Raw genomic sequence first — 19,095 nt, forward strand, 5'->3', positions numbered from 1 at the left:
ATCCGATGTAAGAGAGTGTTAGGATTTACACATTACCATGTCGTTGTTAATTTTCACCGACTTTGTTATAGAGGCTAGAGACTTGACAGCAAACTTTCTTTTCATGTGTATTTCTTTAAATGTTTTGTTTTAATAGCTTTGATGGATATGGCTCCTATTTCAAATGCTTTATCGGTGCAGAAGACAGAACCGCCATTGGTTGCGGCCTGCGCTCCAAGGTCACTATGATTGCGGCCACGCCTGCTTGTACTACCACGTTTCTCCTAACAATTATTTTTACTTTTTCAACCTTCTATGGTGCCTCTTAGCCTCTTTTTGACTATAATACTGTAGTATATTATTACTCTTTAATTAAATCATTTACTTATTTCTATATAGCTTTATTTGGAAAAAAAAACCTTAAAAATTATATCATTTTTATTTTTACACCGTCTGCAACTCATGAACCGTAAATTTTACAGGGAATATGCATAGGACATTTTTTGTTTAAAATTTCATGTAGAATATTTTTTTATATAACACTTTTTGTGCTAAACAGCTTAGTTTTCAACCAATTTCCAAAAAACTAAAAAAACTACTAAATTTCCTACTTTTTCTCCCCTCCCCCCCAAACCCGACGCTCAAAATGGTTTGTAACTTTTTACAAAACAATAAGAGGGTTATATAGAACAATTTGGAGTTGGAATAAAACTTTTACTTTGGATGTCAAGGTTAGGCCTTTTTTTAGGTTAATAACACCGTACTATATATCTATGAGGCATGACGACGTACAACCTCAATATAAATGCAAAATAATTAATTTACAGACAAGAATACCTTGATATTTCAAACGCTATATCCATTTGGTTCAAGGAAATATATTGCTGTGTATACATTTATATAATTATATAATATATATATGCTGTGTATATATTTATATAATAGATGAGTGCCTATTGTGTGCTGTTTGAGATTTTTTGTCACACAAATTGAGACTTAATTTTCAAGAAAACGTTGTAAATATTCTAGGATTTTCCTAATACTTAAGGAAAATTACGAAGTGCACAACTGATTGCATTATTTTAATGACAACAAATAGTTTGATTAAGTTTCAAAACCTGTTGAGCTAAATGAAAATTCGAACACCGTTGAGGATTTTCCGAAACCGACTAGTGTCAATAGTTTGTTTACTTCGGAACTTTAAATAAACGCAACAGAAAACGCATAGATGATAGAGATTTTTTAGCTGTCATATAACAGATTGAAAGGTAAACAATTAAGAACGAAAGTTAATAAAGTATTTTTTGTTTCATTAAACATGCAAATGAGCTAAAACACAATACAACTAACGGAAACTCGCTAAACAATTAGTTTTTTTATAGGCATATCACCATTTTAGACTGTGCAGGTGATCGAAAAAAATCAATACTGAGAAAGAGACTTTCGTTGGAGTTGAACATTTGCTGAATATTTAACGGTTCATCCTCTAATTAACTTTAACGTAACAACGGATAATATGTTTCATAGATAGTTTTCACCTAGAATGATTTTATTGAAAAAGTCAAGAATCAAAACCTTAAATTTCCTCAAATTTCAATAAATCAGTACGACGAAATATCGATAGACGCGAGATAACTTAACGAACGTCTTACCGGTAATCCAACAAAGTAACTTCATCATATGTGTTGGTAGCTTACTAAAAACGTCATATGACTGTACTTTTTTCGTAAAAATTTGCTTAATATGCATTTTTTATCGTTGCCATCTTATCATGTTTACTCATTAGACCAAGATGTTACACTTCTATTTTCGCTTTTAATTTTGACCTTTTGACTACAAAACTAATACGGGTTCTCCTTGTTAGAAGCTGAATACCAAGTTGAAAGTATCTTGGAACTCAAGAGATCGCACAGAGAGGCGGAAGGAAAACGAGACGATTTTGAGAAGGCTCTGATCTGACGGGTCCTGCACGATTTTGTACACAGGTAACCGCTGAGGTCGGTGGATTGTGACCTCACCAAGCAACTTTTATGAACCAGTGTAAACGGATCTAGGTAAAAATATTTCGATACTCCCAGTGATTTACGTTGTTCTCTTTTAGATTTGGCACAATACTCTAAAATACAAGGCATACACTATAAAATACTATACTATTTGAGTTTAAACTACAAGTCAAGTTAAGGAAATTGTGACAGAATGCAACCTTGGAGAGTGACTAAAAAACCACTACCTGTCCATTACAGACAAGGTCTTCCATGTAACAGAGCTACCGATGAAATAAAAGACTTACAACGATTTTAATACTCTAATTGGAGTTTCACGTAAGTTATTTAAAAATGGCCAAATAGTACATGAAAAGTGATATACACATATACGTGCATATATATGTGTGTGTGTGTGTGTGTGTGTGTGTGTGTGTGTGTGTGTGTGTGTGTGTGTGTGTGTGTGTGTGTGTGTGTGTGTGTGTGTGTGTGTGTGTGTGTGTGTGTGTGTGTGTGCAAATGTTAATAAAATAGTCACAACATTTATAAGACTGAATAAGTTTTATGAATAAACAAATGTTTGGGAGAAATAAGCATATCACTTATAATTTTAAACATGTTTGCCTTTAATTTCTATGTTTAAATTGTCTACAACACAAAGTACTTCAATATTACATTTTTGTGTTGGTTGCGAGAATTTTAAATTTCTAATCACTCCTTTAATGACGATAATAGTTGCCGTTTCTAGTTTTGCACATATCTCTATTTACTTTTTTATACATAGTGTTTTATAAGTATCCACGTGTTTAAAACATTGATATTTATAGTTCACGTTAAAAAAAAAACGGATAGATAATTTTCACATTTTTGTCTTGTCTAATAAAGTTGTTAACATTACTTTTAAAAGATTCATAGTATAACCCAGTTCTATGATCGAAAATTTAACAATACGAACCTGTGAGTCTAAGTGTATCTTTAGGCAGTAAACAAAATTTGTTGCGTGAATTCCTTCCCCGTATTCAATTTGAGGTAGTTTATGACAAGTCGCTATCCTATAATAACAAGGCTTAAACTATTAAAAACACGAAATGTTAGTTGTTCGCATCACAAAGTTTCATCTGAGCCTTTCTATACAACACACTACCTTTTTGGCCCATTCCAGAGTTAGCAGGAATGCCAAAGTTCTGTTTTAAATAAATTTATTTGAAAGCTGAAATGAAAGTTCCATCTGCCAGATGGAATCCCGTCATACGCTTACTTTCTTTTTGTTTCACATGTCCGTGAGACAAGGTTCCAACTGCCTTTGGCCAAATGTACCAGATGCTTATATTTGGCGGTAAACAGCTGAGTTATTTTGTGAGCATTGCTCATTTATTGTTGTTACCTAGTTCTTGGTTAGATTTGAAACTTATATAAGTAAAATAAGCTATAAATAAGCTGTCAGTAAGAGTGGAATTAGAACCAATAGATAAGAAAAAAGCTCAATTCAGTGTTTTATAAAGTAAGGTAAACTGAAAAGTTTCTCAAAATACATTTTAAAATTTAACTATTAGGGCTACAAATACAAACACAATAAAAAAAGCATTCTTTCAGATATTTCTTTATTGTTTGATCATTTATATTAAAGTGTGTTAAATATTTACCTGAACCATTTTCATTTCCCAAAAGACAATATATAGTGTACACAACAACAGAAACCAAAATGGTAACTCATAAAAATTTAATGGTCAACGTTATAACCCGATAAATATCAAAACCGTAAGTAAGAAATTACAAAGCTCGTATTAACTCATTTACCGCCATTCAGTCATGCATGTCACATTGTTCTAGTCAAAAACTAAACGGTTGTACCTCAGATTGAATTTGAGTATGATGAAAATGTGTCATATGTATGTAAAGGAGATAAAAAAAGCATGTTGGAGATCATGTTAGTCTCGTAAAAGTATGTTCAAAAATACACGTTTTATTGACTGAGTTCAACTTGGTTTTCCTCAGGAGACTCATAAAACCACATGATACCACAGATAATGACGTGTGACTCTTGTGAAGAGTATAAGGTCACTTCACAAAATGTAGTAACTGATAAACAAATATATGTGAACTGCCGTGAATGGTAAACGAAAATACAGAGTTTCAGTACTATACTTCAATATTGAAATTGTTATATCATGTCCACGAACGGAGATCAGCTCCTTGTTTTACAAGAGGAAGTTAAATATTTAAAATTTAACAGCACATTTTACAGACAGTAAAACAATTTATTGTGCTAATTGGACATAGGCCATTCCAGAAAGAAGAGGCAATGAAAGCACTGGCAAATATACCAGATGACTTACATTGATATTGAATATGATACCACAGAATTTATACAGGTGAGTGACTCATGTGCTCCCAGAACAGGAAATCATAAACGTTTTACGTAATCACTTACATATAGAGAAAGTCGCAATGAAGTTATCAGTCCCAGTACATTAGTGGGTACAAGACATTGACAACGTACACGATATTACCAAAAAGGGCACGAGAGGCTTGGCGTATATTTACTTTCCAAACACCAAAGATCTAGTAAACAAACATTTCTAAATTAGGTGTAGATACACAAATACGCGATAGAAGACAGAAAATAATTCCATTTGTTTTTGTTTAACTGTCTAACGAGGTTATCAAATCAGAGGGGTCAATTACCCTCATCCGAGTTATCTGGTAACCGTAATGAAAGCATTGATATCAATGGCTATATGTGCTTGTTTGTGGTAAATCGGAAATAAAATAGCCCTCTAGACGTTATTTTAATCGAAAATTGAAACAAAACAACTCAAACTCATGTTTAAATGCATACTTTTCTTTATTATCCACAGACAATGTACATATGTTCTACAAAGTGTACATTATTTGTGTAATAGCAATGAAGGAGTTGCTTTAAAAATAAAAAAAATCATGTTTTCCCCAACCTTTTGTTGGAGTAGTCAATGACATTTGAGGCAGTGTTGCCATATTTCTGCTGATCAAAAGCTGTTTCCTGATGTTGAGGTGGATCAGTAATTTCTAATACATAAAAACTAGTAAGATTAGCGTGTTGTGTAGTGGGAAGGGGGGGGGGTTATAACACAACAGTCATCATCGGCTATTTTCGTGCTGGCTGCGCTAGTACTTCGTTTCAAAAGTCTATCAAGAGATGAAACCAATTTCTTACAATAATGTGGACCAATTTCGAACGCAAGTACCAAATGTTTATAACCAGTCGCACAATAAAGTTGTCATACTGGATATCCATGCTATTCAATATTCGTTGTAATTTATGATTGCAACAAGGTGACAATTCATCTATACTGTATAGCAGTGCACATACAGTAAGGCTGACGCTGTTGTCCTTCTTTCGCCATGAATATTATCTATGTATACTGAAAATTATTAAATTATTCTATTACGATATAATATGATAGAACCATCCAGAACTATCGCCAATAATACTGCGTTGTCCTTTAATTTCCAACAGAATTTCTTTAAAATTTTATATTTTCATAAATTTGCTATCACAATCTCATCTCTGTGGTATATACGTAATTTCCTAATTAATATCCAGAATCACAAAACAGTAATATTTCCTAATCCAGTTTTCAAAAAAATAGATTGTTTAGTAATACAATATATACATTTTGAAAGTAATATATGACATTAAGACATTCATGAAGACATTATGAATGTTAATTATAAAAAGTTATTTACTTTGAAGTACAAACGAATAGAGGGTTTCAATTGTGTACTAAGAGAAAGTGTAAAAAATAATAAGTAGTACATTACAATTTACTTTTTAAGATAAAACCCTTATCACAACCCAAAAATGAAGATTTTACATTGCATTACCTATGTTGTGAATAAATGTATAAATTATATCTTTAACGAGAATTATATTATCTCCATATTATTTTACTAGCTAATTTTATTGCTTCGGTTCTCCTGTAAAGTATAGTATATTGAGAACGTTCTTTAGTCGTATTATCAACGTATCGACCGATTGATAGAAAAAAGAACTAAATAAAATTCAATATTTTCCTGATGCAATCGATACTAATATTCATTAGCGGCTGTTACTGAGGAGCGAAGGCGAACGCAACGTATTATTGTTTTTCCTCTCTAACCACTCTTTGATCACCACGCCTCACCAGACTATATTGCTATCTAAAAATATCTATATTTACCTACATTAGATATCAATACGAGTATTAACACCACAGACTGCCATCTTGGCTATTAAGGTGACACAGTACTCCCTATCTTCACCATGTTAAATCAGCACTTTTTAGGTACACATAACTTTTTTAAAGTTATCCAATGTTGCTGAAAGTTTTACAGCTGTACTGTACACATTTACTAGTAATAATAATAAGGATTTTTGTTACATAAAAAAAATAAAGAAATGGGAATAATTTTTTAAGACAGTCAATATTTTTCAAAATCAAATTGTATAAAATTTTTTTAAATATAAACTAATTAGATTTTTTTTAAACACCTTCACCTTCTTATTTTTGTTAAGAGAACTGAAAAGAGAACAACTATGCAAAATTCCAGCTTGATCTGATAAGAATTGGGGTAAATAATGGTACCAATGTGAATAAAAACTAAGTTTTCGGGAAAGAGGGTTTACTCACCACAACAATCAACTAAAATAGGCCATGCCACCATATTCTGGATTTGCATCATTCATTTCTTCATCTTCCAGCCTCCTTTTGATATTTCTCTTTGCCTTTCTTGCCTTCTTTTTGAGCTCCTCAAAAGGCTCTTTCCGCACCTTTTACTCGCCTCGAATCTTGCTTTTGGGCAATTGAGGCCGAACACACAATTGGGTCCCGCTTCTCCACACAAGTCTTCCTAAAACACTGACTTTACCCAAAGCCCCCTCATTATAACACAGCACAGCATCTAACACTCCAAGTTTTATTGTCAGTCCATTTCACAAATGTAGTTTTAGGTAGCCTACACCAAACCAGTTGATTAAAAGCTTAATTACAATTCTGTGTCATACCGTGCAAACAGCGAATGAGTAGGCTATTATCAGTGAGGTCTCTATAAACAGGTTTGATGTGACTTCCATTACAGCTGATGGCAAGGAGTTAGTGTGTTCAGGACATGTAAGTCCTCTTGCTGCTGCCCTGTTAATATTTGCACCATGAATCTCCGCCAGTGGGGCACATACCATGTTGCGGTTCAGCATCAGTCGAGGCTTTGTGAAAAAAAGTTGCCCAAATCGCCTCTTTCATAGCAGTAACAGTTTTGCCTAAACGGTAGATCTTATTGCATTACCATAATACTGTTGTAATTTGTCAATTGTATCATCAGTCAACCTGCCACGCCACGCCCCACCCCAGAGCCTTACCATCAGACAGAGTTTGTTTTTTTGTAAGTTTGTCGCAAACGTCTAAGACGTGCGCCTAAAAAAAACGGGTTTTGAACATGTCCTAACACATTCAAGCTTAGTTATAGGCACACAATCACCATATGGTTTGTGGGCCACAACAGTATCATAGACCTTGCTGTCTCCATCCCCCAAAAATTGGGTGTACCTAACAGGTATGTTACGTTTGGCAAACCGCTGGAAGATTTGCAAAAACACCGGCAGCCTCAATACCGCCACTTGTCCCTTCGTAGTTTGCTAAGCAATTTGTCATGATCTTTTTTTCATTTTTACAAACTGGACAGTACTTACTAGAGACAAAAAATCCAAAACTTTGCCATTTTCCATACTAGTCACTGTAATAACTCCATGTTTGGAAGTGTGTCCGCACTTTTTGCCACGTTCCATCTACTGCAACGTAAATGTCACTATTTCCACCATTTCCTATCACAGCATCATGCGTGGCAGTTGTCATGGAATCAGTAGGCTACTTGCTTTTCCAAACACTTTTCAAAAGTACATTGTTGTATCTGAAAAACTTACTAGGTGGTGGAGGCATATTCATGACAGAACACAACGTTTTCAGGCCGACGCTTGGCCCTTTCCGATACTTCGAAGACCATACACAAGGCGTAAGTTTGTTCTCGTAATGGGAAGAGCTTGTAATTTTCGATGACTTAAAAAGATGTCTTTTCATCACATTCACTACAGGACAAAATCTAAACTGGAAAAACAATGCCCTTTACGTCTAGTTGTATTTTCTACTAATGTTATTGGTCCTGAACAACTACGACAAACTGTGAAGTTAGCAATTTCTTTACATAATATTTCTAAGTCAGCTAGGATGTTACCTTTACACATTTCCTCTTGTACATACTCAGATTTTTCACCTGTCAAAGTTAGATATTTCAACTTTCTTTTAGATGCACCTATTTTTTAGACTCAGGACTTGATGATCTAGACCTAGGCCTAGGCGTACTTTCTGTATTTGGCACGTCCGTTGACAATGAGTCGTTAGGCCTAACCCTTTCTTCAGCCTGGGTAAAAAGAATATCTATTTCCAACAAAACGTCTTCTATTAAACTTTTTTTATCCTAGGCATCTTGAAACACTCAAGATAAACCATATGAATTCACAAGAATTACTTCTCAAAGAAACAGTAATAGATTGTACAGAACATAAACACAAACAAGATGTAAACAATAATAATATGTGTCATATGTCATACTACAGACTGCTGATGAATTTCTATACTGTAAACAGAGTAGCCAACCCACAAACACGAAATAGTACAGGCGATAAGAGGATGTATACTATAAAACGAAGTACCGGGCGGCATCAGCCCTGAAATGGCCATAAAACTCATTGCAGGCCTCCAGATAAATATTTATTTTGTGTATAAAATAAAATCGTGTATACATATATTATACATCAGTGGATTCAGAATTAAACGGAGAACAAAAAAAAAAAAAAAAAAAAAAAAAAAAAAAAAAAAACGAATTTAAAAACAATGTTGAGTACTGTGTCACCTTAAGTGTGAAAAACACCTTTAAGGTTATATGATATACAAACTTATAATTAAATCTATAAATATCATTAGTTCTTTACAATTGGAACATAACTTTTATCTAATTGCGCGTATTAATTATTTATTGATCCTTATGAAAGACATCCTTTCGAATGATTCAATGGACCTCTATTACGAATTGCGCTCTGTGTTTTGATCAAACTGATATAATCTTCTATAAACTATAATGTTTAATAAAAATGATTGGAGGACTTGAAGGAGACTATTTTACTTTTGTGTTTAGTAAACAGGGTTTTAAATTACTGTAGTTTTATAAGTGTGTGAAAATTTACTTCATATAAACGTGAGTTTAGGTTTATAATAATAAAAAAGATTTATTATGGTAACTATTACACGAATTTATAATTTATTGTCACTCGTTTTGTCTTAAACAGAAAATGTTGTGTAATCTAACAATTTAGTAACAGAAACTACGTGATGGTTTATCTTATTGAAACAAAGAGATAACCTAAATATACTAAACAAAACAATGATAACCTAGACTGAGTGAGCAAAATATATGATTCAGATGGCATTGTACTTTTGTCAGGTACTATATTATCATAATATATTTTATGGTATACGGTAGCAATAATAACATTAATAAAATAATTTTGTTTATTACTTTGGATTATTAATAATGTATGTATTCATTTATAATATTAATAAACATTAATTGGCTGACGGGAACGAAGCCTATAACTCCTGGACTGGAAAAAATGTCATTTCTGTCTGCATGATTACTCGAAGACAAACTGACATACAGACTTGAAATGTTGAATGAAGCTTTAATTTCATAAACGGAACACTTATATCGATGATGGTTTATGTTACTTCATGGGATTTGGTTGAGCGTTAGCGAATATATTTACATTGGTGTCATGGTGTAACCACGATGGCAACGAGAGTAGCAGAATAAATACATTTGTAAACAAACTAAGTATAATCATATGAGAGTAAAATGAAAATTTTAATAATAGAGTGGAAAAACAATGTTAGAAATCGTTGAGAAAATTTTATTTTAGCGCACTCTTGCGTTGTAATATCCTCCGTAGCTCATCGGACCTTTTATTATTGGAAAATTGCTACGTAACTCAATTTTTGAACACAAATTTAATGTGAATGCAGCATGTAGCAAGATTTCTTCAGAGAGATTTAATCTATAGACTTTAGGTTTTGCATGGAACTTCATTTTTTCATAGACTAGAATAAGTTATATGATGGTACACGTCGAATTCCATCGAATTAGGCTGAGCATCATTGAAGCTTATCACTCAGTAGGCTGACACAATTTCTCTTTTACCTACCGGTGAAAGTACATTTTATTTCTACACGAACATCTGTCTGTATCTGTCCGCAGAACATCTCGAGCACGAAATGAGTTTGAAATTTGCATACACTCTAAGAGAGGCCTGTTATGTGACACTTGGTGTGGCATGATACAGTCTTGAAATGATATATACTTAAACCTTTTATCTGCACCTTAAACAACAAGGACACGGAAACTGAAATCAATATATTTTTTTAAATTTAAAGGGAAATCATTATGACATTGTGATGTTAGAAAAATTTGCAAATGTCGTCACTTACAGTTAGAGGAAAGCCGAGTTAAATAATATTCTCAGTTACGTTTGTTTACTGTATACAATCTTGAAATAAACATGATTTATTTCCACATTTCCAAGGTGACATGCCCGAGATAGAGCCCGCTATCCATCGTGTATATTTTATCACTTCGGGAGCAGTGCAGTGCAGAGACCATTTTACGAGTTGGACTAGAGATGTGCCAAACTGCTGTTTCAAATAAGCAGCTTAGCTGAAAGCAGTTGCCATCATTAAGCTGCTTAATTAAGCTGCTTACTAAAAGCAGTTACCCTTAGCAATACACATACCGGCACGTTGTTTCTGTTTACCTGCAACATTGTAGAGACAGGTCATAACACGAAAGGAAGACAGCTGAGCAGTGAGCAGTGAGTTCACATTTGCCGCAACAGATCACAGCAACTTATATTAATAGGGCTTACTGCTCAGTGCTAACTGCTGCTGCTGCTGCTGCTATGGCCAACCTGCTTATCTGTGGACTGTGACTCCTAGGCGGCGTTAAACTGCTGCCGAAAAGCAGGCATTCTCAAACATCTGTTTAGTAGCTAAACTGCTTACTTCATTAAGCTGCTGCTTTTAAGCTGCTTATGCTTTTTTTGGCACATCCCTAAGTTGGACTCACTGAATGAGAGGTTTTCTCAGCTAAAACAAACAACTCTTCCCTAGTAAAGATTGCATGGGTCTATGTTTTAGTAGAAAATACTATCCCAGTGTTAAAACCTTGATCAGATTATATGACTAATTATGGACGTTTACGAACCAAGTTTATGTTTACTTGGAATAATATACGAGGAAAAAGTTTCCGAGGGTGAACGGCCGTGTTTATTCGTCCTTGACCATAGATGTCTAAAAATTGCTACTACCTTGACAGACAAAAAAAACATGTTTATAGCCGAAGGAGCGTCCTTCGGAATGTTTGTGTAACTTTATATTGTTGACACAGTCGACCATTGTTGATATAAGCAATGTAAATTTCCTGCGTTCATACTTTGTACTTCAACAGGAGTAAAATTTGGCAATGGATCCTAAAAGATTCATATCTGAATACATTAATGAATTTTGCAAACGCAATTGAACTGTGAGGCGAATAGTTTTGGTTTTTCTGTGCACTTACGAGTAGTGAAGTTGAACTTGAAGTCGTTAATTGATTCAATTTAGCCACTACTAACCGTGTGGGACCCAGGCAACGATTTAGAATTACATTTATCGTGTATTACATTAACGCTCGTAATGAGGGAGATTGTAAATTTTGAAATTAGAAAATATATTAAGTAACTTAATTGTAACATTATTCATACAATAAATATGTCGTATTATTATAATAGTTTGAAACAAAGTAATACGTTAAAGACGTAGAACTCTATAAGCGTTTATATTCGAGGTCTTATTATTTTGTAAGACCAGTAGGTATCACTTATAAAGGTGAATATGTTAATAAATAAGATATTTGTCTGATTAAAGTAATGAGTTAATAGTATCGACTAGAATGTTTATTTCAGATTGACGCCCTACAATCAACCAACACATGGCAGGCTTCTCTGGCAATGTCATTATCGACATGAAGCTGCACGCGGGCGCCAAGTTACGGTGACGTTGTAATCGCAGATTGTAATGTGCTGATTGTTCAGTCCATCCTTTTATATAACTTTTTGTGTTTGAGTTTACGCTCAGTTATTGGTTGTGAAAATATTTTACTTTTAATGAACGCTTCAATATTTGAATGCGCTTGAAACAAGTTATGCCCTGAGTTGGGAAGCATTTAAACATAATTTTCTCTACAACGATAACCTATTTTGTATGAGATCGTTTACGGTTTTAAGACTTGTTGTTCAGGCCTCTGTTACAACCATGCAAGAGAAATTCATCAACCTCTTGATTAATCCTTGGGTGGTTTACCTGGAAATATTCTTTATTTTGTTGCCATTGATGTTCTAAAAATTTTGGGACAATATGAGTACGTTCCTAAAGAATAGAATAGATACATACAGCACTTTCACGACACCTTGTCTCAAAGCATGTGTATTACATTCGCAACTATCTAAAAAATTAATTTTCTTGCTTTCATACAGTTAAGAATATATAATTACAATAAATCAGAACAAACTTAGTCTTTATAAAAACAAATGACAACTAAAGAATCACAACTGTAAACGAAGTAACAATCAAATAAAAAGATCTGATAGTGCGATTTTACTTGATTTGTAGGAAACCGAACTCATTACACGTTTTTTGTTGTCCTATAGCCACGCCATTCTACTAGAAAATCCTGACTCGTTTATATAATTACATTGAAAATGGAATCATAAATTAAATTTTCTTTTTCAGTTTAATGGGATGCATTATAACATATTTTAATCTATCCTATAGCCACGCCATTCTGCTAGAAAATCCTAACTCGTCTATATAGTTACCTTGAAAATGGAGTTATAAATTTAATTTTCTTTTTCAATTCAATAAGATGCATCATAACACATTTTAATCTTTCCTATAGCCACGGCATTCTGCTAAAAAATCCTAACTCGTCTATATTGAAAATGGAATCATAAATTAAATTCTCTTTTTCAATTTAATAGGATGCATCATAACATATTTTAATCTTTCCTATAGCCACACCATTCTGCTCGAAAATCCTGACTCGTCTATATGATTACATTGAAAATGGAATCATAAATTTAATTTTCTTTTTCAATTCAATAAGATGCATCATAACACATTTTAATCTGTCCTATAGCCACACCATTCTACTAGAAAATCCTGACTCGTTTATATAATTACATTGAAAAAGGAATCATAAATTTAATTTGCTTTTCCAATTCAATAAGTTGGAAATTATAATAACAGTAAGCGTACCTGTTAACATACGGTTAACCTATCATGAGAAATGTCAGCGTCAGTTGTACCGAATTGAACAATAATGTCATCATATCTGTATTTATATACGACTAGTGATAACGTGCATTGCTGTTGTACCTAGGAAGATGCAGTAGATTTGATGCAGTAAGATGTATAGTTTGCTCGACTAGATTTCTGCAGTTGTGTGAATGCCGGAAATTTTGATACTAGTTTTGTACTGTAGGCCTAGCTATTACATCAAATCTTCTTTTAATATGAAGTGGTGTTTTTTATGATTTTAATACTGAAAGCCCTTGTTTGTTATATAATCAGTTACAATTAAGGAACAATAGAAACATTCAGTCAGTTCTCTTCCTCTGTTATTCCTCATCAAATTTGAAGGCATTCTCACGTGAATAATTATTAGTCTTGCATGTACACTTAGCTTGAAATCCACTATTAAAGTCCTAATTTCAGGAATTAAATCTTCTTTACTTTAATAATGAAGCTGTTTTACAAAACACATGGCTGAAATTTCTTATACGGAAAAATAATAGGGTTAAATGCATAATAGGGTAAACGGTGCAAAACTTCATGTAGATCTTTTGAATTATATTCATACAGAAAATGTTATATAAGAAAATATATAATTTAGCGTAACCTACTAAATAATAACCAAAAATTGATAGTTGAAAAATGAATATGTATGGAAAGACACTATTATTGAAGAAAATATTATACAATTATGGCTCTACAGAAATTTCAATCAGATGAATGAACTAAACTATCGTTTAGTTTAAAAAAAATGGTCGATTTCAAATTAATTGAAATTACAGAAACGAATTCATGTCCATCATAGATTCTCTCTAGCATACAACTCCAATTGTTTAATTGTTTCATTATAATTTGTAGAACCATTACGGTTACGCCGTCAGTAGTTAAACAATCCCTTACGCAATGCGTCTTGACGTACGTTAACACCAAGCGGCTTAACATGGTTACACAATTGAATTGAGCATTAAGTGAATACAATAGATGAAGCAAGGTATTGTTCAATCACTAAGTCTAGACAAAGATTGGCTTCTTAAACTACACAATGGCGGCTGTGAACGCATTAGGTTGATATTAGGTAAAACCATTTAAGTGCAACAAAGTGTTGAATAGTACTGTACAGATCTTCAGACTTAGATTCCAGCACGTTATTCCAGCATAACACAAAGTACTGTGTGGATTTATATAGCATTTGTTTTACTAAATGTCAGTAATGATTCTTTGCCAATTAGATATAATATCATTCTCGTTCTTCAATAACAACCTTGAAAACAAATTTATATCGGTTTAAGCTAAAGAGAGAATAAATTAAAAGCGAATGCTGCTTGACGAACTACTCCTCTAACCCTAATTTTAATGCATTAATTTGACTATTTTCAAGCGTTGTCATCAAATATATATGCACGTGAGTTGGTTTATGAACAAACAAAAAAAAAGAGGGAAGAAAATGCCGATGAAGCGGGTTCTGCTCTGGTGGTTTCGCCTTGATCTCAAAAATAAAACTGAAAAAGTGTGTACGTAAACTGAAAATTGCAAAAAACCTAAATATCTTGCTGAGTTTAGTAACTTGAACCAGTCAGTAGAATACGTTATTGTTACAGTATTTCCCGTTGGTGTTAGTACTAGGCTTGGGCATCGGATCGCACTGCGAACAGTTGTTAAAGTGAGACTTATATTTTCTCTTTTCTGCCAATTAAAACACGTTTCTTTCAGTTGAAAAATTTTCTTCTTTTGTGTTGTGACACTGCTGCGACTGACATCTGGTTCACGCTCGTAGAACCGTCTAAGGCATTACACGGAAATGTTTGTAGAACGGGTAGTACGAGGATCGCATATTAGTAGTTTCGTATTTCTACACATCTCAATGTCAGCTTCTTTACTAGCTCACGATTGGAACTTAAATTATACGACATATTTGCCATCAGTGTGTAATTGCAATATTATCATTTTACTATATGATAAATAGTTAAAAGTTTTTTTTTTGGCAAATAAATTACTCAAAAAAACCTTTTTATTCCTTCAGAAGTAATGAAAATATCATTCAACTGTTTACGAATAGACAACCAGCAAAAGTTTAAAAAAGAAAGAAAATCAGTAAAACTTTGAATACCAGTAATGATAATCCTTGCGATATAATTATGGAACGTTTTGTTTGAAGTATGATTTTCTCGATGTAAAACTGAAGAGGAAATATAATTTTTCCGAATATTTGCCATCGTTTAGTGATACGGGTAACAATGAACACAATGTTTCGAGATCAGGTTGCAGATCTCGTAACGTAGTGTTACTGATTCTTTGTATCACTGAACGATGGAAAATGTTCGAAAAAATCCTGTTCGCTTCAAAAGGAACTTTTTTGATACTTATTTATATATAATTCACATACAATAATCTGTAGAGTATCATACAAAATAAATTAATCAATAATATGTATGCCAGACGTGTTTAAATCATTTGCAATATTCTGACTTTACTATATCGTATTTTACGTCCTAGAGCGGCATCTGCATATTTATAACTGAGTGGCTTCAGGAAAACAACCACACAAATGATCACTATTCACTGTAGATACACTCACTACTGGCTCCTGTCCAATGTCACTCACGTAACAACAGAAATCATCGATGAGGATAATGACCGAAGGTCAAGGTCAACCTTATCTTTGCTACAGACATGTGAAAAAAGCCGAAGAACTTAAATAGTAAGCACAAACTTAATCATAATACAAATGGTTATACAATATGGTTTTATATTTCTGCAGTGTTAGTAACATTTGAAAACGAGGAAGGAAATGTATAAAAAAGCACTCAACAGTTTAAACAGGAATTTAAACTAGGAAACATATCTTTTGGTAAGAAAACATTATTTAAACATTTAGAGCAGCATGAAATGTTGGAAATTAAAAATGGTTTGATATTAGTTATCAGTTGCCTTCACAGCAATTTTCAAATTCGAAGGACGCAGTTTTATTAGCGAAAGCATTTATTATGTAATATGGATGCCTATGATATATTTCAAACAAAAATAGGAATATATATATATATATATATATATTCCTATTTTTGTTATATATATATATATATATATATATATATATATATATATATATAGTACTTATTATTTCATTGTCAATGATTAAGAAATTCAAAAGATAAATTACATTTTGATTCGTTCTTATTTCAGGTTTACGAGTGCATGAGCATTTCTGGTTCAAATCAATTATTTTTCTGACGCCACAGTTGAATTTGTCTACCCTGATGCTACAATTAAGATCATATAAAGGTCTCGGAAAACTATCTCGGTTAACAAGTGTTAACTTAAGGCCATTTAAATTTAATTAGAGTCGTAAAAGGTATTTCCAGCGCCATAGTTGAGTTTATCTGCGAATAAAAAGTTACTGCAATCATAAAATGTCTATTCTGGCGGTTTACATTCACTTCCGATCTAATTTGTTTACGGTTTCACAGTATACATTTTATATATATATATATATATATATATATATATATATAATGTAGGTCCTGGAAACCAACTTCGATTAAAGAGCCTCTACCTGATCTATAATATTTCTAGTGCTCTTTCTGTCTACTGATTTTTATTTTTTAATTTGTACTCTGATGAAAAAATATACATACGTTAGCTGTTTTGCTTCCACTATAAAGAGAGCAAAATCATTGAAACTAAGTTCATGCAGTATTTCAAAATAATCGTTTATAATGAGATTGCACGATGTAGGTCTTGTTGTTTTTCAGATTGTAAGTCTTGGAAAGAATGGCTCCTTACCGTAACTTATTTGTCTCCTGTTGTTTTTTTAAGGCACAGTAAAATATTATACACAGTGTCAATGGAGTCACCAGTTTGAAGTATCTCATGTACAAACACCAGTGATCAAGCAGTATATATCTAAAACTGAAATATAAACAAATGTGTCTTACAACAAAGGCCTCTTCGTAACGTCAGCGGAAACTGTCAACAGCTGTTTACTGTCAGTTCGAATTATATTTCGGAAATTTTGTCATATTCTAAAATATTTCGGGAAGTTTCCAATTTTTCTCTTTACAAAAACCTTCCTCGAGCTCCCACGAATCTTGTAAAAGAAGTTTCAGAATTGGTTAAGCTGTTCTCGAAATTAGCGCTTAGGGATACATTTGGCAATTCATTTTCTTTCTAAAATGTATTTTATTTTGAATATATAAAACGAAAATATTTTAGTGCAGAAATTATAAAAATTCACTTTAGCCTAAATGTATATTAGCCATCGGGTTTTATGGATGACTTGTCTTTAGAATACCTTTAGAAAATATATTTTATAATTTATTTTAATAGTTTTGATAACATTAATTAATTAATTTGTATATATTCTCAACTTTATGCAATAACTAATTAAAATCTTAACATTAATTACAGGGAGACTAGTAGCACTTGTTTGGGGATTTGTGTGCGTCTGAAGAATAATAATTAACAAAAATGTATTATTTTATTTATTATCAGTATATTATGTTTTAGATCAATAAAGCCTAAAAAATTGCAAAGAATGCAGACATTTGTAAATGACCTTGATATGAAAAAACTGGATGTAGACATTCCTTGTCAAATTCCTACAAAAACTTGTCCGCTCAATGTCGTTTCCTTGTGGGATGACATTATTCCAGTAGTACAGTAGTGCACTCACTACAATACTCACCTATCATTTACAATATATTTATATTTTTAAAAGTACTACATAACGTTTTCTTGATACAAATATTACTCGATATAAAAATATAAACAAAATTATAATTAAAGAAAATTAGTTTTTAAATAATAAATGGCTTAGATTACAATTAATCATGGAGTGAAACATGTGTTCTTTCATAAAGTATGACTAAGTGTTAATAATTTTGTATATATTCTTTCACGAACTGGGCTTGTATGGTTTAATATGTTTTGGCGATTGGTGAAATCGCTTTGCGTTTTCCCGTTTTTAGAAACATTGAGACAAAAACTGAAAAAATTTAAATTTGAGTAAAATGAGGTAAAGCGACTGCCTTTACGTTTTATGCTGATGGCTACAAACAATATTCTACTATAAAACATGCCTTGGTATTTTAAATACTTAATGTATATAAAACAGCTATTAGACATGAAATATATGAGCAGTAACAAAGAAATTGATAAAGGCAACTGGAAAAGACCAACTCTACGATCTCACTTGTAGGTTACAGAAACTGTTTTATCAGAGATGAAGTGCAAGGCGAGAGCGTTACATGCTCCATTACGTGAAAGGCGAAGGCAGTAAACACAGGTACTAACCTGAGACGGTCTGTGCGTGACTTCTGTGTGGCGGCGCGGCTGGCAGTCACACTCTCACTCTCGACTTACTCTCACTGCAGCTCTAGTGTGTGCGAGCGCCGCTAGAGAGCACTGAGCTTATATACCAGCCTCGTGGGCCCCTGGGTCAACCTAAGTACGAAAATAACAACAGGGTGAGAGGGTGCAGGGAAGGGACGAATAGACACTGACACCGAGTCCATCAAGTTAGTGTAACAACGCCGAAGAGTTAAAAGGTATTTATTTCCGTAACTAGCCTATTGATTCCAAATGACAATTGAAGACTTCTCCGAACAGGGGGTGGAAAGAGTAATGACCTGACAAGTAAATATTTCTAGCCCAGTGCGACCCGCAAGGCTCGGAATAGACAAGTGCTGTTA

The 19,095-nt window shown here is 33.1% G+C and overlaps 1 protein-coding gene across 1 annotated transcript in view; it reads right to left on the reverse strand.

The window, feature by feature from the left end:
* LOC124362878 (epidermal retinol dehydrogenase 2-like) overlaps window positions 1-18,804 on the reverse strand; it is a 60,449-nt gene extending 41,645 nt beyond the window's left edge. The window contains exon 1 of the mRNA XM_046817747.1: window positions 18,698-18,804. The gene's annotated coding sequence lies outside the window, so the exon portion shown is untranslated. The remainder of the gene's footprint in view (window positions 1-18,697) is intronic.
* Between the last annotated feature and the right edge of the window lie 291 nt (window positions 18,805-19,095).

This window comes from Homalodisca vitripennis, chromosome 5, assembly GCF_021130785.1.
Source record: "Homalodisca vitripennis isolate AUS2020 chromosome 5, UT_GWSS_2.1, whole genome shotgun sequence".
NCBI lineage: Eukaryota > Metazoa > Arthropoda > Insecta > Hemiptera > Cicadellidae > Homalodisca > Homalodisca vitripennis.